This window comes from Otolemur garnettii, unplaced genomic scaffold (genome assembly GCF_000181295.1).
Source record: "Otolemur garnettii isolate 467f Iridium unplaced genomic scaffold, OtoGar3 scaffold00019, whole genome shotgun sequence".
In the NCBI taxonomy this organism is placed as follows: domain Eukaryota; kingdom Metazoa; phylum Chordata; class Mammalia; order Primates; family Galagidae; genus Otolemur; species Otolemur garnettii.
In genome coordinates, this window is record NW_003852414.1 from 21,295,222 (window position 1) to 21,318,516 (window position 23,295).

The following is a 23,295-nucleotide window of genomic DNA, read 5'->3' on the forward strand; positions in this document are numbered from 1 at the left end:
AAAAAAAAAAAAAAAAAAAAAAGAAAATACACTTCATTATACACATTCAACAAAGACTGGCTTCTAGAAGATGTAAGGGACTCCCATGTAGTCATCAGGGAAATGGGCAGCCCAATGGCCACAATGCATAAGAAAGGCTACTCAAAGTTATTTATCAGATAAAATAGGACATTGCTACTTAACTAATGATGTAAAGGGGAAAGGACAGGCAATATCTGATTTTGAGAGAGTGTGGGACAACTGGAAATCTCACTTGCTGATGAGAGGGCCTTGGAAGAGTTCACTAAGCTGAGAATATACATGATCCTTCAACTCAAGTTTCTAGCCCTAGATACATATCAAGCAAAATTATACATTTATGCAGAACATGACATGTACTTTCACTGAGGACAAGTGTGTCCATAACAACACTACTTGTGATAACCCTGAACTGGAAATAACTGTGACTCCTCTCAGTAGCAGAATAGGTCGTGTATTGCTATCTAGTCGTATAGGGGAGCACGGCACAACAAAGTGGTAAGAATGAATGAAAGACACCCAGAAACAAAGCTTGGAGGAAACCCAGGAATAGGATATTGATTTACAAAGCCAGGTTCAGGCTCGGCGCCTATAGCTCAACCAGCTAAGGCACCAGCCACGTACACCTAAGGTGGTGGGTTCGAATCCCCAGCCTGGACCCACCAAACAGCAATGACGGCTGCAACCAAAAAATAGCCGGGCGTTGTGGCGGGTGCCTGTGGTCCCAGCTACTTGGAAGGCTGAGGCAGGAGACTTGCTCGAGCCCAGGAATTGGAGGTTGCTGTGAGCTGTGATGCCACGGCACTCTACCCAGGGGGACAGCTTGAGGCTCTGTCTCAAAAAAAAAAAAAAAAGCCAGGTTCAGAAGAGTACGCACTATGAATAAAAGAGAACCCCCCCAAACCCAGCCGACCTCACTACAAGTTTTGTGTAATGTTTAGTAGGAGAGCTAAGACAAGCTGGAAGAGGGATAGCTGTTCTGTTTCTTGATCTGGTGTGGATTACTCAAGCTGTTCATTCAGGATTTGTGAACTTTTCTGGATATACCTTATAGATAACATTTTTTAAAGGAGAAAAAGTGAAATAATGCATGTGAAGCAATTGTCACAGTGTCAGCGTAAAATAAATGGTCCGTAAGCCTTTAGTCTACTTAGTCAAATACTTTATCAGCTGAATGATCCGAGTTCAGGAGAGATGGGAAGGGAGACACCAACAGCTGCCCCTCCGTCCAGCCCGTCTGAAGGAGGAAGTGAGGCTGAGGACCTTTGACTCCTGCAGTTAAGTCCAATTCAATGCCTTGTCTTCCTTCGGGAAGGGAAGGCACTGAGGACATCCTCAAAATCTACAGTGATAGATTAAGCTGCTCTCTGAGCTACAGTGGAAAAAGATAAGAAGAGGCTAAATTTGATAATTGGTTTGGCAGTATTACTATTCTATTATTTTTTATTTAACAGACTTCATTTTTTTTTTTTGAGATAGAATCTCACTATGTTGCCTGTGATAGAGTGCCATGACATCACAGCTCACAGCAACCTTAAACCCTTGGGCTTAAGAGATTCTCTTGCCTCAGCCTCCCAAGTAGCTAGGTCTACAGGCACCTGCCACAATGCCAGGCTATTTTTTGTTTGTAGTTGTCATTGTTGTTTGGCAGGCCAGGGCTGGATTCGAACCCACCAGCTCCAGTGTATGTGGCTGGTGCCCTAGTCATTTAAGCTACAGGCATGGAGCCATTAACAGACTTCAGTTTTTAGAATAGTTTTAGGGTTACAGAAAAACTCACAGGAAGTATGGAGTTCCCCTGCACTTCCCCTGTAGATTTTGGACTTGCCAGCCCCTACAACCTGCTGGAATTATGAGGGGATTCTTTCCCATCATCATCAGACAAACTGGCCAGCTCCTGGAAGCAAATCTCATTAAAGTGTAGGGGCCCTCCCTGAATCTGAGACCCCAGGAATTTTCAAGCTCTCAAGCTAGTCTCTGGTCAGTGTTCAGTGATCAGTCAGTTGCCCTTTAAGTATTCCCACTAGTGTCCACCAGTGGTTTCTGTTCTTAGAGAAGTGAGATTTCTGTTTACATCTTTTTAGTTTTGGCGATGACTATGACCTCAGTCCTCTGATGGATCTAAAAAGAGTTGTCCATTTCCAGTTTCTTTATCATATCTCTTGTGAGAGTGGGAATGATGATGTCTAAGTTCTTTACATCCCAGAGCAGAAACCAAAAGGTGCTGGTTTTTAACTGTACAATCATGTACATTACATAGACTCATGTGCACTGATATGTACGTGTGTATAGAATAATGACATCTTTCTAAAAATTTGAGCCAATACAATAAACATTTTAGCATTCCTTTTACTCTGGACATTTGAGGTCAAATTTATTCCATTTCATAGAAGTATTTACATGGTGAATATGTCCTCCTGATGGATCTAAAAAGGTACACAAAATACATTTCCGCATTTAAAATCAGTCTTAAAGAGACAGCTGTATATTTGATACCAGAATATTAATACAATTTTATGTGTGTTTCTCTTCCTAAATCATTATTCTTCTCTCCCTAAAACCACGAGCTTCTAAGCACCTTAGCTTGATAAATTTCCTCTCCACAAAATAAAGTTAAATACCTCCTGGCTAGACCCCTGTCCCAAATAAAAGTCAAATACTTTCATTCCAGGACAGTCTATGTGGATTCTCTAATCACCAGTGTTTACATGGCAGCCCTATCTATTTTCTTTTATTTGTATTTTTTTTGCCCGGGGCTGGGTTTGAACCCACCACCTACTCCTTGAGCCCCAGGTACTGCCCATCCCTACCTACTTTCAGTCATATCAAGTATCAAGGAAGTACAAAAGGGTTCCTCCTCTGGCCTTTTAATTCCAGAAAAAGTGGCTCTATTTGGAGGACTTTGGACAATTTTGCCTGTTCCATTGTTTCTGTTATTAAAAACCATTTCGTGGTGCTCTTCGTTATTCTACAGATATTTCTGTGTCAGGTATTGACAACAAGGGCACTTTTTACCTAATTACGTTGACGTGCCTCTGATCAAATAAATTAGCACCATCATCTCCACTGACTCATTTGACAGAAATGAAAGACAGCATCCCAGTGTAGGCGTTGACCTACATAATCCCATCCCCTCAGTATGGGGAGTTATTCAAAGTGTTTGGGTTTTAATCAGCCTCAAGAAGGAGCAAATGTTCTGCATTTTTCTTGTTATCCTAAGTAATTTTCTTAATTTCTTTATTATATATTCTCTGAAATATAAGTATCTTAAAAAGGACAATGTTAAGAAAAGCCATCTGATATTTCACTAGCCGGTGGGATATTACTAAATTATTGGCAAATGGAATCCTATCATTCTGACCAGTGACACAGTTGAGGATGGGATGCCAATTTCAGCCCATGTATAGGATTTTGAACAGATATATAATTTTCAGTTTTCTTTTTCCTATAAAGTTCAGGGACATCACGTGATGATCACAAGATCTATGACTGTGCTTTTTATGTATTTTGATCTAAATCTTTCCCACACGGAAACATTTCAATTATCAAAACTTTCAGAAGAAAAAAATAAACTTTTAAAAAAATATCCTGGGAAAAACTAGAACAAAATACCTTTTTTCTTATCATCACCTTATTAACTATGCATTCAGAATAGAAATAAGGTCATAATACAGAAAGAAAACGAAGAGGTGAAGAATACTTTTTAATTTGTCAGGTTTTGTATCGATTGTGAGATCTTCAAAGACAGAGATTTAGTTTTATTCATCTTGGGAGCTGCCAGCAAGTCCAGTTTTAAGAGATGAAATTTGTTGGTGCATGTTTGTAAACTTAATCACTGCATTTCTACACGTTCTCTGATCTCACTGAAGGCAAACCCTGAGTTATGTTCTACGTACACAAGGCAGCTAGGTGAACGTCATATGTAGATGTTTAAAATTATCACGGCCAGAGTTAAACACATCCTCATAACCTTTCCCATGTCAGCACTTTCTTCTGCTCCAGAGGCATTGAGGATGGTGTCAAAGAAACAGACTCTAGAATCAGATCGTCTGAGATCAAGCCTGATTCTACTAATTACTGTGTGTGACCTCGGGTACATTGCTGACTGGACTGTACTATTCACCAGGTATGACCATTTCTGTGGCTTTATTTCCTCATCTATAAAACTGGAATTTATAACGATAGGGCCTACCTGGTGTGGCAGTTGTAAAACAATAAATTTTTGCATAGAAATCTCATAGCACTCTGCCTGGCACATCAGAACAGCCCTTCACAATTAGCTGTTGTACATTCCCATGATGTTAAAATGATAATAAGCCTCCCAGGTAGCCAAGATTCAAAACGTGAATTCTTCATTAGTAACTTACCAGTTGAGTACCAGTTAGGTATAACAAATTTTACTAGAAATTAGAGTAACAACAAAGGCAATGAAGCAACAGAAGAAAAAATATGAAGAATTGTATGTTATGAAAAATAGTAAGAAACTACGAGAATAGAGAGCGGGGTCATTTAATATGCTACAAGGAGAGGGGGTTATGTTTACTGAAAATAGGTATCATGAATAAATGTTAATTTTTTTCAAATTACTTTTTTGTATCTAGGAAAGTGTAAGAAATTACACTTCATTCCTAGCGTGCTAAGGTTTTTATGATCATATGTTACTACTTCTTCTTCAGTTTGTTGAAATGATGGATGGTGTCAATCGATGTTTAAATGTTGAACCATCTTTGAATACCTAGAATAAATTCCACTGGGTCACGGTGCATGATCCTTTTTATACATTGTTGAATTCGAATTACTGATGTTTTATTAAGAAATTCTGCATCTATGTTTGTGATAAATACTGACCCGTATTTTCTTTTCTTGTAATATCATTATCCGGTTTTAGAACTAAGACAATGTTAATCACATTTATGTGAGTTAGAACATAGTTCCCCTGCTTCCATTTTCTGTAACATATTTTAGAAGACTGGTAAAGACTCTTTAAATATTTTGTAAAATTCAACAGTGAACCCATCTAAGCTTGGTGCTTTCTGTTTTAGAAAGTTATTTATTTTTGATTTAATTTTTAAAAATAAAGATCTATTCAGATTAACTATTTCATGTAAGTTTTGCCAGATATGTGTTTTTCAATGAATTAGCCCTTTATATCTGGCTTGTCAATGTACAGAGTTATTCATAATGTCTTTTTATTATCTTACTAACATCCATGGTATTACTAGTAATAGCTACCTTTATATCTGATGTTAGTAATTTGTGGCTTCTTTCTTTTATCCTTAGTTATCCTAGGATTTTTTCAATTTTATTTTATTTATTTTTTTAAAGACAGTATTTGGTTTCATTAAAAATGTTTTAAATTACATTGATATTTTTCTCTATTTTTAAAATGTCTTTACTTCTACTTACTTTGGATTTAATTCTTCCTTCTTATAGGAATCTAAAGACACGAGGGTGTAAGGTTAGATTATTGGTTGTAGAGTCTCTTCTAAGTTCTGCGTTCAAAGCTAGACATTTCTCTCTAAACACTTCTTTTGATTCATCACACAAATTTGAATCACTTTATTTTCACTTAGTTCAGCATATTTTAAAATTTCTCTTGAGATGTCTTTGACCTATGTGCAAGTTTGGAGTACAGGGCTGTCCAGAAAGTATCCAGGCAGTATTAATACTATTTTTCATATTATACAGATGGATACTTTCTGGACAGCCATCAGATGTTGTTTAATCTCCACGTTTTGAAAATTTTAAACTCTTTCTCTGGTATTCATGTTTTAGTTTAAGTTCACTGTGTTTGGAAAGAACATTTTTGTGATTTCTGTTCTGTTAAACTTGTTGAGGTACATCCCGTGCCCCAGATCATGGTTTATATTAGTGGATGTTCCCTGAGAGCGTGAGAAGAATGCCTACTATTGTGTCACTAAACGTCCATTATTTCTAGTTGATTTATGGTGCTGTTGAGTTCAACTATTATTCACTGATACTCTGTTGCATTTGTCAATACTGACAGAGGAGGGCTGAAGTCACCAAATCCAATAATGGGGTCATCTGTTTCTCCTTGCCGTTCTATCATTTTTTTTGACTTATTTTGATACTCTGGTATTATTGCATGCAAATTTAACATTGTTAAGATTATTATAGAGTTGACCCCTTAGTCATTATGTAATGTCCCTATTTCCTCTGTGAATTACCCCGGCTTTGAAGTTGGGTTTTTCTGAAATTAAGATAGCTACTCTTGCCTTCGGGTCAGCATGGTGTACCATTCTCTATCCCTTTTAAAAATCAATCTGTTTGTTTCTATTTAAAGTGTGTTACTATAGACAACATAGAATTGAGTGTTGTTCTTAATTCACTTTGATGGCTTTCGCATTACATATTTTTACTTTTATTTTTCACTCTGTCACTCTGGGTAGAGTACTGGGGCCTCTTCAGGGCTCACAGCAACCTCAACCTCTTGGGCTCAAGCAATCCTCTTGCCTCAACCTCCAGGGTAGCTGGGACTACAGACTTACATCACGATGCCCAGCTAAGTTTTCTATTTTTAGTAAAGATGGGGTCTCGCTCTTGCTTTGACTGGTCTCAAACTCCTGAGCTCAACAATCTACCTAACTTGGCCTCCCAGAGTGCTAGGATTATAGGCATGGGCCACTGTGCGTGGCCAAGATTGTAAGTTTTAATTACAAAGCACTATAACATATGATAGCATTTCGAAGCTTCATTTTTTGATCGGCTCTGCGCTTGATAATCCCTGATTCACACTACTGATTTCCCATGTCTCTCTCTACCTCCAAGTAGGTCTGACTATGTTACCAACAAAGAACATAGAAAAAGAAAATTTTAAGTATTTTCCTCAAATCATAAAGACAGACATTAAGCTTTGAATGAAACATTAAACATTCATTAGGCTTTGAATGAAACAAAGATTAGTCTGATTCTAATATATAAATGCAAACGCATAACTGCTAAAATAAATTCTTAAATACATTTTTTGCCAATCTAAAATTTTTAAGATACCTGTCTGTGACATACATATTCTTTGGTCCCCAGAAGCCTTGAAGCATTTTCACAGTGCAGACGAATGTAACTTTAGCAAAATTTAAAAATCATGCCCAGGATTTTGTTTTCCTAGTGCTCTGGTCCTTACATTTTAAGTTTTTGCACAATAGTCGTTTAAATCTAAGGCTCTTACGATAACTTTGCCTCCCTTAGAGCTGATTGTGGGTGCCCTGCCGGCATTTCCTATTTGTTCTTCAGTCTACAAAGGTCAACATACTGAGATGGTTCTGAGAGATCTGAGGGTCGCCCTTCTTTCTGCAATGAGGCATTTTTTTTGTGTGATTGTTCCCATTTTTATTAAAGAATCTTTTTTTAAAGCTGGATCTAACTTTATTTATCCTTTCATTCCTTTGTATTTAAAATGCTTTACTGAAAAATCACATATCTCTCCCACTCCATTTATGTAACTTTTCTCTTTGAATCATTCCACTTAAACCCACTTGCCTTTCACAAAAAAACGTGAACTTCATGATCCTACTTTTAGTAGTTACTTTCTTTCTTTTTTTTTTTTTGGTAGAGACAGAGTCTTACTTTATCGCCCTCGGTAGAGTGCTGTGGCCTCACAGCTCACAGCAACCGCCAACTCCTGGGCTTAGGCGATTGTCTTGCTTCAAGCCTCCTGAGTAGCTGGGACTACAGGCCCACACCATAACTCCTGGCTATTTTTTGTTGCAGTTTGGCCGGGCTGGGCTTGAACCCTCCACCTTTGGTATATGGGGCCGGTGCCCTACCCACTGAGCCATGGGCACTGCCCCAGTGTTAATTTCTTTAATTGATGTATTTTATATTCCTTTAGTACCACTAGGCTTTTTTCCTTCAAAATTCCCTTTATGTCCCTTTGTGCTCTCTGGTAATTCATATACTATCTTCTAAGTTCCATACTCCCCAAATTAGTGAAGTCTTTATTAGACTAAAATTTGAGAAAACAAGATTTCTTCCTGTATTTTATTGCTATCAGGTATTTCAAAAAGTTGAAAATCATTGTTCAAAAATATACCTTGTGTCTAAGTAGATTTAGTTTAACACTGTGTGCGTCTAATAAAGACTTCTCTCATCATTCTTTAAGGCTTTAAAAACCTTGTACTCCCAGGCAACCCAAAAGCTAAGTCATAGTGCATATAATATAATAAATTCTATTCATATTATCTCAGTAGGTTCTTGTTTGAGATGTAGGAAGAAACCAGATGTATTGAGCTTTGATGAAATAGAAGACGCATAGATAATGAGACTTTGTCTACACTGTGAGATGCTCTTCATGTAACATTAAAAATGACTAGGAACATAAATACAGTACCAGGAAGTAAATAAGTGCCCCAACGAAGTAACCAAATACATGTAAGCATATAGGAGAGGGAAGAATTCCAAAGAGCAGTGAGCATCAGGGAAGATGCTATGCAGTGGAAGCAGCGTTTGGGCTCTGTGAGATGATCTCACAGTCCTGACAGGTGAAAAATGCATGGGGTGGACAAGGATGTTAAAGGTACTGAGCCTGAAAATTAATGAAGTCTGTTCAGAGGAGAGTGACTGGAACCCTATTTAATTGGAGCATACAGACCGGTGTGGGAGGGAAGTTTGAAAGGGCAGGATAAAACCATCATAGGAAGCACTTTGAAAGAGACCAGATTTTTCCTTCTAATTGGTAAATAATAACTGTGGGTTTTGAAATCACTTGAAAATTTGAATGAAGGTTCTTCCTTTATCTTCTCTTCTGGCATTTAAAGATGGAAAGGAATGGTTTAACAAAAACAGAGAAAGCTAGTGTCAGTATTTTAACAGAGAGAGGGAAAAGAGAGGCCAACTTTTTTTGACACATCCAGGTCTCCGTGAGAGCTGAGCAGTCAGAGAAACTGGCACGTCTATGTGGATGAATGGTGCACCTGATGGTGGCCCCAAGCCAGGGAAGGAAGTCTTAAACAGAAGTGGATTTCCAGGAACAGAAAAGAGTCTCTATTCAAACCGGAGTTTAGGATCTTTTGTAGACTTTCAAAATTTAAAACAGAAGGCAGCTAAAAGAGAATCTGAAATGACAAGTATCTGTGTTCATGTAATATTATTGTGCAGTAAGATGTGTTTATGACTTACCATTTGGGATTGCTCAGACTTAGGACCACTGGGACTTTGTCACCACCTGGTGACAGATTGCTAAAATTTTAGATTTGTTTATTAAGCTTTGATTCACAAAACTGTATATAAAACAGTACAGCAGCATCACAGATAGGATGACAGAATCTGACATCTGTGGTTAAGGCATTTCCGTTACCAGTAGAAAATAAGGGAGCATGAAGCATCATTTGACACGACTTCATCTTTGCATCTTTGGGTTCTACATTCTGTTGTTAAAGTTCCTTCTACTGTTACAAAATTGCAAGGCAAAAGTCGGGATTACAGAGTAGCAAGTGTATTACTTTCCCTTGTAAGTAATGAATCATTTGTTAAGACAGGGACATAAAGGAGAGAATGATGTGGGGGAGAGGAATGCCGGAAACAGTTCAGTTTCCTTGAGAAGAGGAAGAGCTTGCTATCAGGGGCACTTGAAAAATAGAAGTTTGGGTCATTCCAAGGCATTGTGAATGGCACAAAGATAGAGAGTTGGGCCCTGGTGACAGTCAAATGTGAAGTCACAACTAAACAAGTCAGGCAAACAAAACTTTATCATGCAGAGCAAAGAGCTCACAGGCATGGCCCCCCATTGGATGGTGATCTAATTCTACTTAATGATATTCCATGCATGTTGTATTTCGGCTGTGTGTGCATGTGTGTGTGTGTGTGCATGTGTGTTTATACATATCTTTTCCTCATCGTAAGAATATAAATTATTATAGCACTCCTACCTTTTCTATTTGTTTTTATGTTGCATTTAATGCCACCTACAGTGTTTTAACTTATTAGCTACCTGGTCAGTATTTGCAAAATGCATGAAGGAGGGCGGGGAGGAAAAAGTGAGATAGGTGATACTTTAGAGCAGTAGTTCTCAAACTGTGGGTCATGACCTTTGGGGGTCAAATGACCCTTTCACAGGGGTTGTCTAAGACCATCTGCATATCAGATAGTTACATTATGATTCATAATAGTAGCAAAGTTATAGTTATGAAGTAGCAAGGACAATGATTTTATGGTTGGGGCTCACCACAACATGAGGAACTCTGTGAGGGTCACGGCATCAGGAAGGTTGAGAATCACTGCTTTAGAGGGTCTAGAAGACCAAAAATAAAAATGCTGACTCATCTATATCTTCCTTCTCAAAGATGTAAATTTTGTTTGTTTTTGTTTTGAGACGGAGTCTCACTTTGTCACCCTCAGTAGAGTGCACTGGCATCACACCTCTCAGGAACCTCAAACTCTTGGGCTCAAGTGATTCTCTAGTCTCAGCCTCCAGAGTAGCTGGGACTACAGGCACCTGCCACAATGCCTGACTATTTTTAGAGATAAGATCTCACGCTTGCTCAGGCTGGTCTTGAACTCCTGAGCTCAGGCGCTCCACCCACCTCGGTCTCCCAGAGTGCTAGGCTTATCAAAGATGAAAGTTTTGGTTTGGCTAACACAGACAGATAAGATGCTTAGGCCTTTCTTCAAGTTCTTAAGGGCTATTCATTAGTCCTAATTAGTAATGTCATTTTGATGGCTAAAATTCACTTAAAATTCTCCGCTACTTAGATGTTCACGAATATTTGGGATTACATCAATAGTTACATGTAGAAACCTCTTACAAATTTCCTATACATGGTTGGAAGCCCACCAGAATAAAGTGAACCCTATGGACAGAGAGAACCTTCATAAAGTATAGTGATTTTGAATGAATATCTTAGGTCCAAGAGTGACAGAAATAAGTTTCCACTCAAAAATCTTGCAAGTCAGAACAAAAAGAGTTCCTCCCTTCTCCTCCTCTTAAAGTTTCTTAGTGTAAGAAGCTTATGCTGTTTGAGACTGGGAATAACAAACAAGGACTTTTGCAAACATCCTCGCAAAATGTCTGGATCCCCATTTGCAAGGTAAAAGTAGCTATGTCTCACTTTCATGGATTCAATTTTATTAAAGAATAGTATGTATTAAAGAGGACATTAAGGCATCATTCCTTTTGTGAGTAGGGAATTTTATTTGTTTGGGTTCATACTGAAAGGTTACTAAAATATATCAGAGCAGTTAGCCTGGACAATCAGAATTAAACCTTATCAGAGGAAGATTCTATTAGGTCTTCCAAAGAGAGCTTTCCAGATAGATCTAATTACACTTGGCTCTGCTCACCTGCCCCTTCCTTCTGAGGAGTGGAGAGGATGAAGGGGAGAGGTAATTCATGCATTTTATACGCACTACATGTTGGCACATGAGAATCAAGGAGAAAACAGATTCTACTCATCAGTACCCAAGTTTCTACAACCACCACCTTCCAAGCTAAGTGCATGAATTCTTCCTGGCATTTTTATTTTCACCACGAGATTGAAGTCTAATTGAAATCACAAAGGGAAGAAAAGCCTGTTGTTTCAAACATAAACTTGCCTTTCACCGTAACATTCTTGCCCACCCATTACTTGTATACCCAGGACATGATAGTATTAAACTTAACTCACGGTGCATCAAACAATTCAGTTGAAATGTAGTAGCTGATCTCTAAGTCCAAAGACAATTTAATCTTTATTCTTCTAGAATTATTCCTCCACAATAATCTAAATAGGAAAAGGCAGTCTTTCAACCTACAAAGTTAGGTCCTTAGACTTCTTTTAGGCTTTAAATTGGAACAGACTATCTTATATTTAATAAAAACAAATATATGAAAAAATTGTTCTGAACGGTGACTAGGTTACCAGGTTAACACTATTTAGTAAAATTCTAATCCACGATTAACACAGGAGGATAAGAGGGCAGTGGTTGAAAGCAGACGTCTCTCTACTTAAAACCTTCTGCAAAATTTTCATGAAGCATTTTTTAATTCTCCCTATATTTAGTCTTAGTGCCCTCCTGATGATCTGGGGAAAATGCTCTAATATTATACCATTGTTTGAGGTCGGTAGAATAGTATTTTCTATTCTCCTGATTTACACTCTCATTCTCCTTTACACTTGAAAGAAGGCTGGACAACTGTCAATACCAAAGCAAGAAAGATAAGTGGCCATGCCCACCACACCTCCTGGCCTCCCACATTTGGTGCTACTCCAAGACTTGCATCATTTTTACTCATATTCAGTTGTGCAAAGCAAGTCACGTGGCCCAAGTTGACATCCATACGGTTGGAAGTACACTGTGGCACAGAGGCACCGCCAGTCCCATGACCATGGTTAGTGTCATCTATTTCTCTCATACAAAATAACTGGGAAAAATAATGCAATCACCTGCTAGTATCTTTCAATGTTAAAACCGACAAATAATAGACACCAAAACTAAATACAAATTCTACGTGTGACCCTGTGTTTTGGCATTTTTTACACATGTACTATCTCTGCTAAATGTACAGAATAATTAATACCTGGAATTAGATACTGAATGCGTGACATTAAGAGTTACATGTCATAAAAATGTCCCTTTTTATAGATAGGAATGTTCTTAGCGTGAACCAAAGAATCATTTACCAAGACAAGAGTAATACCTTTCAATGGACAGAAAAAGAGCTAAAAGGCAGCAGAAAGCCCAGCAGGCAATGTGTTTGACACTAAATGTGCTGACAAATTCAAAAAAGAATTCCAGGAGTTTCCATTCTCAAGTTTTGAGCACTTCTTAGATTTGTCTCTCCTAGCAAGAAACATTTTAAAGAAAAAATGAGACTTTGATGATTAATATAAATGACAATATCCTTCTAGATTTTTTTTTATAGAATCTACATGTGAATTTCAGCTCACAATTAATTGGGGAAAAGGGGGTGTGTGGAATAACGGTACATTCAGATAAGGAGATTTCTGTTTCTCATTGAGAAAGACATGTTGAGTATACAACGAAGAAAACGTGTTATTCAAATTAACGTAGACTTGATACCTTTATTTCTTTCAGAATTTGATTATTCATCTTCCATGATTTGAACGTCCTTGCCAAAACTCATGTTGTAATTGAATTGCCAGTGTAATGGTATTAAGAGGTGATTATGTCATGAAGGTTCTTCCCTTGTTGAAGATGCCTGTGTGACTGCAGTGAGTTATTTATAAGGGGAGTTTGTCCCCCCTTCCCTCACTTCCCTTCCTGTGTGTCCTTTTATCACATCATGAAGCATCAAGAAGGCCCTCACCAGATGCCATGCAGACGCCATCACCATGCTCTTGGACTTCCCAACCCCCATAACCACATAAACTTTTGTTCTTTATAAATTACCAAGCCTGTGATATTCTGTTAAAGAAACAAAAAGTGGACTAAGACCCGATTGTTTACTCCCATCTGTGGGATGCAAGACTTTCTAGAGCACTCCAGATATAACTTTTCAAACTGAAGCTCCCTTATATCACTTGACCTTCCTACATGAATTTAAAATAGTTATAAGAAGCAAAGATAACTGTGGAAGAATCTTGCAAAGCATGAATTATACAATATATTGGAAAAATGAACAACTTCTTCTAACATTTATGCATGAAACATAAAATCAGGCTCCATAAATAGAGTACTAATTAAAGAACTTGAAGAAATGTTAATGAAAATACATTCCATTTATTACGACTGCATTATCTAATATAGCCGAACTGTATTTTTCTTCAGCATATTAGAACTAGCTGGGGACATTATCAAAAGCATTTTTTTTTGGTATAAACAGATTCCTCTATAGTAGCTGCTTTGTCACAATTCTAATAAAAATGGATTAATAAAAATTTCTTCTTTTAAGAGTAAGTGAAAAAAAAACTGAATGAACATGAAAACCACATGTTTAATGTTCATTATGATCATGGGTAAATCTAAGAACAGTGCCAAAGTCTGCTGACCTAGTAGTTGTCTGGTTAAATTCCTCACGTCCTTCCAAGCTGTTCGTTCATGTGCATCTATGAAGCTCTACCATTTGCCCTGTTCCCTTTCCATGTCTGCTGGAAAACACCTAATGATTCAGATTTTTCCTTGTTTCTTGAATCAGTGTGGCCCTTAATGAAGGGAGTACAAAAATTTTAAAAGTAAAAAAATTGTTGGGCAGAGCCTGTGGCTCAAAGGAGTTGGGCGACTGGTCTTATATGCCGGAGGTGGTGAGTTCAAACCCAGCCCCAGCCAAAAACTGCAAAAAAAGGAAAAAAAAATTGTTCACCAAAATTTTTAACTGGGCTTTTGCCCAGGCTGACTCCAGTCATTATGTTTTGACTTTTATTGAAAACTTCTTTGCTTTCTTTATAAGTGACAACCATGAGGTAGAAGTGATCTTACTATTCATTGCTGTTTCCCTTATCAAAATCTGAAATCGGAGCTTGATTTCAATGCTCTGTCCTGATTGGCTCTGAGTGTGCAAGGTAAGGACAATTAATTATTGCCAATATTATTGAACTCTGATGCAAATATGCCTCCCAGGATGCTATCTGTTGTCTTCACTCATATTCTTCCCACACTGTATTTTATCCTCTTCTTTTCTGCTAAAATTATTTTTATAGTATTACATATTCTCTTATTTTCACTGGACGTTCTTTGCACCTGAATCTAAATAATCTCTAATTTGGCACACCTAACTCTTTTCAAGTAGCTGTGATAAGAGCTGATATGATTATGAAATATGATGAGAAAGGGGAAAAAATAACACTGTGACAGTCTCCGAATAAATTATTTGACCAATTTGGTTTAAAAGGCAATTATGGAAAATACACCATGTCACATTATTTAGAACATCGAGAATCTTAAGCGTCAACATACTCTTTTCTTTCAGCAGCAATATACTTTACATTAATAATTTATACTTTAATAATTCTAAAAAATGTCATGAGCAATATTGTGAGTATACTTTTAAAAGTTTCATATAAAGAGAGTAAAATATTTGAAACGACAAGCATCAACATTTTCAGTCAGTTTCATGTAGCGTATCAATGAAGTAATTTAATTCTCATTATATGTGTAGTACAATCACACTCCTTCTGTGTATCTATGGGTGCAGCTATGGTAACATGAGTACATTGAGAGTGGAGCAGAGACTTACTAGGTGGGGAAAAGGAGGAAAAAATTCCCACCACCGTAGATAATGGTGTACATAGTTCTTGGAGCCAGATAGAAGAGGTATTAGAGGAGCATTCACCAAATTGCATCAAGTCTAAGTGGCCATTGATTAAAAGATAGAACATGATACATCGTTAAGAAAAAATGCTGCTCTTTGAACTATGACACATTAATCAATTTTAAGAGATGAATAAATGTGAAAAATGTCTTGAAGTACATGAAATTTGGTAATTTCATTTGAGGTTGCTTTTTGGTCATCATGTTTGTTACTTTCACAGAGACATCATTTTGAAAGTGGGCCATATGTGAATGGTTTAATTCTCCACACCCAGTAAGCACTGGGCAATCCATTCTCCTCAAAAGACGTGGAACTCAGGGAGGGAGTTCCAAGAAGAATTGCAGGAGAAATTCTCAGAAATAAAAAGAAGATGGTGAAAGGGGAATACTCCCTACAGAGGCACTGTCTGGATTCTGGCAATCACGGCACAGGGAGTATTTTTTGCCTAATCAGGTGGAGTTGAACGGGAAGAGAACACTGAGAATTTTCTGAGTCAGACTGATGGAGTATAGGTGTGTTGGGAGTCACATTGTTGGGGTTATGAGTTGGAAATCTTTAATATCTTACAAGAAAAAAGAGTGAATCGAGGAACCCTCTTATTATTTTGTATGCATTTTACGCTGTGCTTTTAAAAAATGCAATATATCTGAATTTGTGCTTTGAGGTCAGATTACAACAGAAATATAGAGTCAAAGAAAAGAGAAAAGTCTGGAAATCAAAGATAATTTTCATAGTAATATATATTGTTTACACATGGTTTATAAAATACAAATTTTACAACACTTTTTTTCTTATAAAATATCTCCCTTCTATCTCATCAATTTTCTTTTTGTACTAAAGCTATTTTGAAAAGTGGCCCCATTTTCAACACAACCTTGTTGGCTTCAAATTGAATTACACTGTAACATCATGGGGTAAACATATTACAAAAGATTATACAGCAGAAAGTGGTGATGGAAAACAGCATACTGGTTATAGTAGGATAAAACAGAATGAGTATTTCCACAAAATAAAAAGATGGAAGACTGTATTTTATTAGAATTATAAGATAGCTGTATATTCTATAATGAGCTTGGTTGCATTTATGCTCTTTCAGTAGTTGTACATTGATTTTCAAATACATAGATAACTATAATTTTAAAACAAATTAAAATTTACTTAATATTTTTATCTCTTTCCAAACTTCGCAAGGAACTTGTCTGGATTCAATTACCAACTAAACATTCCCTGGCCCATATCGATATTGTTGTCTATAGTTTTTGTTTTTAATAGTTTATAAGCACACACAACATTTTTGATACTTAAGTTTTTACATTTAATATTTTAAATAACCTATGTTTTATCAACTTCGATCCTCCCGTTGATTTTTTTTTGGAGACAGAGTTTCACTTTGTCACCCTCAGTAGAGTGCGGTGGTGTCATAGCTTCCAGCAAACTGCAACTCCTGGGCTTAGGCAATTCTCTTGCCTCAGTCTCCCAAGTAGCTAGAAATACAGGCGCCTGCCACAATGCCCAGCTATTTTTTGTTGCAGTTTGGCCGGGGCTGGGTTTGAACCCTCCACCCTCGCTATATGGGGCCAGAACCCTACCCACTGAGCCACAGGTGCTGCCCCTCTCATTGATTCTTAAGCCTTCTGTGTTCAAGTTTGTTCACTTTTCTTATTTCCAAGAAAATAATAATTTTGTCATCGAAGAAATGTTGGTTGGTAAAGTTTATTACAAATTTTTGAGAATTTTTCTTTATTTTTTTTTTAATGATAATTTGGCTGGGTATAAAAATTCCAGATTTCAAGTATTTTTCCCTCAGTACTTTCCAGCTATCTTTGCAGTCTTTTGACCTCCAGTGTTGCCCATGCTTAATATTCTGCTATTTATCCAAAGGCCATTTTATTTTTTGTTTTTGTTTTGTTTAGCAGGCCCTGGCTGGGTTCAAACCCGCCACCCATGGTACGTGGGGCCAGTGCTCTAACCATTAAGCTCAGGTGCCCTAAAGGCTGTTTTTTTTTTTTTTTTATTGAATGGTAACTATGTACATTAATGCACTTCTGGCTGTTTTTAAATGTAACCTGACTTTTCACTCCAGCGCCTTTCTTTCTTCTCTTTATTCTTTCCTCTTAGTGATCACTGTCTTTCAGCTTCAGTGCAAAATGTTTCTATTTTTCTGCATATATCCTATTCACTTTTTGAAATCCAATGTTATTTAGCCTGAGGATTTTGTCTGTGTTCAATTCTAGAAAAATATCAGGCATAAGCTTTTTATTTTTTTTTCTGTTTCTTTTATGAATTGTATTAGGTATAATTTATATGAAATAAGGTATACTGACTTGAAATGTTCATTTCCACCAGATTTGACAAGTGTATACAGCTCTGTGTAACTGTTATAGTCGAGATACATATTCCTACTAGCCCAGAGACTTTCCATACTTACTTGCAGCTCACCCTTCTCATCCCCTGCCCCAGGAAACACTTGATATGCTCTCTCTCTCATGGTGAATTAGTTTTGTGTATTTAAGAGTTTCCTACAAATGTATTCATTAGTGTCCATATTCTTAGTGTAATATTTTTAAAATTGATTCAAGTTGTCATATGTGTCTGCATTTTATAGTATATTATCACTAAGTAATTTTTCATTATATGGGCATACCATACTTTTTTACTTATTCACCAATTGATAGACATTTGAGACTTCCCAGTTTTTCCCCCCACACTGTTTAAAACAAAAATCACACTACAATAAAGGTATTTGTATCAGAATCTGTTCACTGCAGCCCAATTCATAATTGCCAAGTCATGGAAGAAGCCCAAGTGCCCATTGACCCATGAATTGATCAATACACTGTGGTATATGTACACCATGGAATACTATGCAGCCATAAAGAAAGATGGAGACTTTACCTCCCTCAAGTTTACATGGATAGAGCTGGAGAATATTCTTCTTAGCAAAGTATCTCAAGAATGGAAGAAAAAGTATCCAATGTACTCAACTCTATTCTGAAGCTAATTTATAGCTTTCATAGGAAAGCTATAACCCAATTTTAGCTCAAGAATATGGGGAAAGGGGAGAGGGAGGGGAGGGGGAAGGATGGGTGGAGGGAGGGCGATTGGTGGCATCAGGTCTATGGTTTATACTACGGGGTTACATGTGAGTCTTTCTAAATGTAGAATATAAATGTCTTAACACAATAACTAAGAAAATGACAGGAAGGCTATGTTAACCAATAGGATGAAAGTATTTCAAATTGTATATAGAAACAGTACACTGTACCCCATGATAGTATTACACATAATATAAATGTACACAGCTATGATATAATAAAAATTATTTAACAGAATAAAAAAAAATAACAAAATTTCAGAACATTGTGGGTGTACACATGTTTTGGTTATGTAGTTATCTTTTGTATATTTTAAGTCAGAGTTATAAGGGTGCCCTTCACCTAGAAAGTACAAAACATGCCCATGCAATGTAACTGTGGGCTCTGAATGTACCCCTTCCCTTCATTTCTCTACCAGCTTCTTGAATTTGGTCGGGTTTTGCTTCCATATGAGCACATGGGCCACCTGGTTCCAATTTAGAATTGAGTAGCTGTAGAGGCATAAGCTTTTTAAATGTTGGTTTACATCATCCTCTCTTCTCTTTTTATAGGTGAGAATTCTCCATGGAAACAGAAGCAAGAGGATATATTCAGAGAAAGACTTATTTAAAGAGTTGGATCATGTGATTACACAGGCTAGAATCTCAAAAACTACAGGGAAAGTTAATAGGCTAGAGATTCAGGTAAGAGTTGATGTTGTGGTCTAAGTCTAAACTCTACCAGAGGCATGATGGTCAATCTTATATGCCAATTTAACTGGGCTAAGAGATGTCCAGATAGCTGGTAAAACATTATTTCTGGGGGTGTCCATGAAGGTGTTTGGAGAAGAGATTAGCATTTGAATCAGTAGATAGAGTAAATATTTGTCCTCACCAATGTAAGTGGGTGTCATCCAGTCCATTGTGGACCCACATAGAATACAACAGCAGAGAAAAGGCAAATTCACTCTCTGTTTGCTTTGTTTGAGGAGGGGTTTCTATCTCTTCCTGCCCTGGTGCTCCTGGTTCTCAGACTGGGACTTACTCTCTCCCCTGCTTCTTGACTTGGATGGAATTATCCCACCACCTTTCCTGGGTCTCTAGTCTGTAGACAGCACAGCCTGCAAATTCACAGGTGGGACTGCTCAGTTTCCATAATCACAAGGACCGATTCCCGCAATAAATTTCATCACATATATTTTTCCTTGATTCTGTTTCTCTGGATAATTCTTATGTGGTAGGACATCAATCTGGAGACTCAGGTAGGATTTCCATGTTATAATCCTGAGACGGAATTCCTTGTTTTTCTGGGAACCTCTGTTTTTTCTCTGAAGATCTTCAACTGATTGGATGAGACCCACCACGTTATGGCTATTTTAAGGTCACATGATTGAAAATCCTGATGACATTTACAAAATACCGTTATTACAACATCCAGAGTGGTGCTTGACTAAGCAATTACATACTATACCTTAGCCAAGTTGACACATAAAATTAACCATCACCATTTTTTTTCCTGAAAAATCCAATTACTAATAAAATGTGTTGGAATATCTCTATCTATTCTCCACAGAAATGAATTCCTCTCTCATATTGCTACTATCATTTTATTTCCACTGGGTTTTAGGTGAACCTTTCAGTTAATTAGTCCTCCCTTTGGAAAATAATTTTGTACTATCTTTTTCTTTTTAACTTTAAAGACTACCTTTTTATTTTTAATATATAAAATAAGTTTCCCCAAAGACTTCCTATTCTTACATCACTCATGCTGTCTCCTAATCTTTGCTTGTTTCTAAGGAATAAAACCATTATTTTGTATACAAATCATTTCTGTAAGTGAGTTGTTTCATTTATCACTCTGAGCATTAAAATCCTATTTAATTGCAAAGCCTTTTTCAAATTCTGTAAATAAAATGCTCCATCTGAAGTGAAGATCAATACCTATAATTAACTCTGTGCTGTCCTATCTTAGCGTTTTCCCCATATATTTGAAAGTATGCTCTAGAGACTTTGGATAGAGAAAGTTATGCTTTGAATTTTGTTGGGCATCTTGTTGGCCTCATTATCCTTTTCCTCATCTAAAAAACAAAAACAAACAACAACAACAACAAAAAACGTGTATGCTGCCATCTGATTGCCTGTAGCTTCAGTTAAGAACTAAGTTAAGAATTTAGTTCTTCAGTTAAGAACTAAGTTTTGGAATCCTGTTTTGCAATGATATTGGGATATTTGTACATCCTTTTTATGAGTAGATGGTAGTTTATAACAATTTCTTATCATCAGAGCTTATCTTTGTCTTCTTACCTACCTAAGCCCAGAACTTTCCACGCAGTCATGGACTCGCAGTTTTAATTATCTCAGCGTTTTTGTATGTTGTTAAAAATCACCCTAACCCCTGGCCTCATGGGTAGGCCCGCATCTATCTTATTAGGCCATTTTATAGGAAACACTCTTCAACCGTATCTCCTGCCAGGAGCCAAGTTCCTACCTGCCACAGCCTGTCTTTCTTATAAATTTTAGTTTTCTGTATTCTTTGCATTTACAGGAATGTTTATCTTGTTTATGAGCCTAGAGGTATCTCGCTGACTATCTCACTCAGATTAAATGTATTATTGTTCTGTGCTTATAGCACAGGGAAGAAAGGTTATGCCAAAGCATAAATTTATTGTGTCATATTTATAAGAAATATTTCTTGCTGATTCATTCATTTCACAATAACACCTACCACTAAAAGTTCTGTGATCTGATAAATTGACCAGCCTCAACTCCCTTGCCACAAATTCACAGATTTTTCTTTTTAAGGTCATCTCACTAACACCCAGAAAGAATGTATTATCTTTCAGAAAGAATCTATTATCAATGAAAGAATTATCACAGCCATACTACATGGCAACAACCATCTGTTTAAGACACATGTTCGAAGAAAAATAAAAAAGGAAAAGAAAGAAAAAAAAGAGAGAGAAATAGAGAAATAAGACAGAAGTCCAAATTCTCAAATGAGGCAATTTTGAAGAACCATCCAGTTTGTTAAAATGGGATCAGAGCATTGCTATTCATTTTCCAGGCTTGTAACTTTTATTGTCATAACCCTCATTAAATAGTACATAATTGAGTGTTCCTCTGGTATTTGGCACTGTTCTAGGTGTTTTAGTATTTAGCTAAGGAATTAATGAACAGTGGAAATGAATCAGTACTTGAGGTTTTTTATCTCTCAAAAAAATAACCAGAATATACCCAGTGCAGTTTTTTGGAATTCACATAGTCCAATACAATACAAAGTATTATTAGTCCTATCACCTCTGTTATGGTTACTGAAGCCCTATAGCCGAGCATTCTGCAATGTGTGAATTGATCATTTATTAAATAATTATTTCAACAATTGCTTAGTGAGCATCCACTTGGGGATGAACATACCATCAGATGGAGAGACAAATTTTTCTATATCAGCATCTCTGCTATGTGTCTCTTCACAATCACTCCTAATATTATATACAGTTTATGTTAAGTGCTCAGTGGATGCTTGCTGAAATTAATGAGTGAATCAATAAAGAAATACAATCAAATGCTTTCAGAGAGAGAAGCAATACAATGATCATAGGTAGTTTCATTCTTCTAATTCAGTATGTTCACCGCTTAAATTTTAGAGTCATCCTATGTCCATGGGGATAAATTAATTTGGTACATATGACTTGGGTGGTTTACTTCTTATGTTTCTAGGGCCCACAACCCAACTATATCCCCAAACTTCCCTGGCAACTAGGGAGTTCCAACCCAAGCAATGTGAACAGAAATGATAATAGTGCGTGCACAGGTCTCAGTATGCCCTTTTTGTTTTCCAACCAGCGAGAGTCTTGTGCTAAAGAAGAAGGAACCACCCGATGGAGCGATAGGAATCTCCTATCCCTACGTGGAGGACAACCACTCAAGTAGAAAGGCCCTCACCAGCCTGTTAGAGAAGATAAAAACAGATATTCATTGTGCTACATAACTGAGATGTTAGACTTTATCTGTTACAACTAGTAACACATTAATAGTCATTCCTCAAAAACAAGTTCACATGATAGATTGAGAATTAAACCATACGATCTCTTCATTATAACATGTATATATTATAATGTATAGTTTGGTAACTAAGTGTATAGTGTATATAACTATAAGTGTATAGTTTGGTAACTAAGGATTGATCTTGTAACAAACCACCCCCAGCGACTGTGGGTTTATAAGGGATTCAGAGGAAGAGAGCAAAGAGAAAGAGAGATTGACAATTTCTTCAAGTGATAGGCGCTGGTTATTTTGTGTTTTATTTCCCTTTTCTTAAAAATAAACCAAAGGATTATAATGGTCCTAGGGAAGATTGTGATATTATGAGAGTGTGTTAATACCAATTTTGTTCTCAGACTTGAGAACGTATTAGTCAGTGGAATTGCCGTTCATCTCTGTAAAGTGTGGTAATCGACTAAAAGGAAACCAGAGTGACAGGGAGGGAACTGCTTATAGTTTGTTAAGCCTAGAACGGCGTTTGTGGTTTCTCAGCCTTTACTCAGTCTCTTCTGCCTGTAATGCTTTGCCCATTTCTTCACCTGGTTACCAAATCTCCATCTCGTTCCAGGCATCACCTTCACCAAGGCTGGCCCTTCCAGACTGAGCTAAGTGACGTTTGCATGTTGAGATTTTCTTTCATTTCTTTGATTTTCTTTTTCTGTCTCTTCCATGGGTCAACTGATGTAAAGCCTGTTTCTTACTCACCTTCTGATTCCTAATACCGAACCTAATGCTTGCTACTTATATCCGGGTCACAATCAAACTTGTGCATGACCCAAAGAGCTCAACGATGGGAAGTTTCACTTTGGGCTAGAGAAGGATCAGAGAATGTGACAAGGAAAATGCAACAGAACACTTGGCTTTGAAAAGATAGCTGGTTTCCTACGGCTCCTTGGGGGAGGCAAAGCATTCTAGACAGAGAGAAAGGCGTAACTGGGGGCTGGACGAGGAGAATACATAC